The 2,900-nt window shown below is 38.5% G+C and overlaps 1 non-coding gene across 1 annotated transcript; it reads right to left on the reverse strand.

The window, feature by feature from the left end:
• Nucleotides 1-2,238: 2,238 nt before the first annotated feature.
• Nucleotides 2,239-2,345, reverse strand: LOC141615628 (small nucleolar RNA R71). The gene has a single exon (XR_012530040.1). It is a non-coding gene; the product is annotated as a small nucleolar RNA R71 (small nucleolar RNA).
• Between the last annotated feature and the right edge of the window lie 555 nt (nt 2,346-2,900).

The following is a 2,900-nucleotide window of genomic DNA, read 5'->3' on the forward strand; positions in this document are numbered from 1 at the left end:
TTTGAGGTTTTGTATCCTGGGTAGGAGAGGATTGCTAACCTTGCATATATGGAGCAATTTGAAGTTAAATGGATTGCATCTAACGACCAAGCAACAAGGAGGAGACCGATACTAAAGACATAAGTAGATAGAACAAGTAGAATAGACAATGATGAAGACCCCCAAAGCCCCTCAATGATCCCCACGGATCTTGAGGCAGTCAAGAGAAGAGGAAGCCAAGCTGACCCATGATCAGGGTGTTCTGAAGAGCAGCCTGAGCGTCATGAAGAACAACCCGAGCGTCTTGAGGCTCAGACCGAGCCTCCTACAAGTAGGTCAAGTGTTTCGCTATGCAGTATGAGCGTCCAACATAGGGAGTTCGTGAGGCTCCTTAAGGACTTGCAAGGCGTTAATATTCTTCTTAGGCACTTAATCATCATTTAATCCCTTAGTTACCCTAATACTTGTACTTAGTATAAATACCCCATTGTGTTAGGCGATTAATCACCAATTCTTAATCAAGTTTTAATAGGTTAATTACATTGAAATCCACAATTCAATCTTAATCAAATCTTAATATTTCTTTAATCATTCAAGTGTTCTTAGATTTAGTTGGGTAATTTGAAGACTATTTAGGTTTATTGAAGAATTGACAACTCTTCATCATTCATCAAGCGTTCTTCTATTATTCTTTGCTTATTATTTGGATCATCCTTAAGTTAGTATAATCCCTTTTATCCTTTGCTTTATTATTGTTCATTACTTTACTCATTCACCATGTTTAGCCTTTTTATTATGATTGACACTGTTATTAGCATGTTTACCATGATCATGAGTGAGTAGTCTCTTAGCTAGGGTTAATGGGGGATTAGGGGAATTAATCATGGGGATAGACCTATACTTAATTTAATGTGTATTCATATGATTGCTTGCTTGTTGTAGTTTCAACTTATGCACATGTTATGCTTGATGAAATGCTTGATTGACAACCTAGCATGAATCTCTTATCCATTCAATAAGACTTGTAAGATATAAACCAACTTAAGCCTTGTTAGACCATGCTTATAGTTGAATAGGAAGAAACTAAGTCGACTTGTAGGTGTTGTACAGTCTTGACCGACTCGGCTCCTGGACCTAAATCTTCCTAGGAATTGTAAGATATAAACTAACTCGATTCTATTACAACAATAATTTGCTTACATCTATATAAACTTGTTTGTATGATCTTCACCATGATTCCACTATGAACCCATGACACCCTAGTGCCTTAATCAATTGTTTGCAAACTCTATTTACTTGCTTTGATTTACTTTCATTTGTTTACTGTTCATTGTTAAGTAGTTTAGATTGCAAACCTCAAACTCAGCCCAAATTATGACACCCTAAGACATAGCTTTTTACAACCGATAAATCACTACAATACCCGTCCCTTGGGATCTGACCTTTACTTGCCACTCTACTAAGAGTAGTTAGTTGAGTTTATAAATATTGCTTGATAGGGAGAATTGACGATGTTCCGACCCTCATCAAAATGGCGCCGTTGCCGTGGATGGTGTTCAATTGAATTGTTATTGTTTGTTGTTCTTGGTTGTGTCTTTCTTAACCTTGGGGAAGTCAAATTCCTCAAGGTAGTTATAATTGTTTTCTAGTTATTTGTTTTTTTGCAAGTCTAGGAGATCACAAGGATGACTCTTGCCTATTGATCCCGATATTGAATGAACCTTGACCAATATTAGAAGAGTTGTTAGAGGAACTTCGACAATTGTGGGTATTGGAGAACTTGTGGACATTGGTATTGTCCAATCGGATAGTGTAGAGTTTACTAAGGCTTTTGCAAGACAAGGAGAGGAAAACCCAATTCTAAACCAACCACAAAATAAACCTACAATGCCTAAGTTTTCATCTCATTCCATACCAACCGAGGAGAACCTACCAAATGGTACTCCAACACCACCTCACTTAACCGGTAATTTCATTGCCAAATCCGCATTCATACAATTAGTTGAGAGAAGTCAATTTGAAGGGATGCCTAGTGAGGATCCTCATCTACATATGGAGACTTTTTGTGGCTATTGTGATGCTATCTCTCAAACGGGGGTGAGTCAAGACCAAATTCGATAGGCATTATTTCCTTTTTCCTTGATCGGAACCGCAAAACAATGGTTAAAAGGCCTAGACATGGCTACTCTTGGTATTGATTCATGGAAGAAGTTGGCACTTGCCTTCTACAAGAAGCTCTACCCTCCGGAGAAGACCAACATGTTAAGAGCCCAAATCACCGGGTTCAAACAAAGAGATGAAGAGTCCTTATATGAGGCATGGGAAAGATTTAAAGATACATGTAGCTCTTGTCCTCATCATGGACTAAGTGAATGGTTTCTTATTTAACAATTTTGAATGGGTTGTATGAAGATGCAAGGAATGTGCTCAATATGGGTTCTAATGGAAGATTTACCGAGGTTGATGACAACCAAACTTGTGCAAAGATAGAAGAGATGACGGTTCATAACTCTGAATATAGTAGGCCAAGAAAAGCTACTAGGGGAGGGAGACATGAAGTTGACTCTGTCACACAATTGAGTGCCGATTTGGGTGCCCAACTAAGCTCCCATATTAACACAATGAACTTGAAATTTGAGAAGGCCCTAGCAAAGATAAATGAGGCTTCTCAATCATCCAAACAACATGTCAATGCCATGATGACGACTTCCTCTATCCGAAATGGACTGTGTGAGAATTGTGGAACTTTGGGACATGATCAACAAGAGTGTAGGGGCACAAGTGAGCAAATGAATGCGTTCTAAGCATACAAGAATGGCACCCCTTACTCCAACTACTACAATGAAAACACCAAATTCCACCTAAACTTCTTATACAAAAGCCAAAATGTTCAAAATCCTCAACCCACATACACCCAACCT

Source organism: Silene latifolia, chromosome 11 (genome assembly GCF_048544455.1).
Source record: "Silene latifolia isolate original U9 population chromosome 11, ASM4854445v1, whole genome shotgun sequence".
NCBI classification, from domain to species: domain Eukaryota; kingdom Viridiplantae; phylum Streptophyta; class Magnoliopsida; order Caryophyllales; family Caryophyllaceae; genus Silene; species Silene latifolia.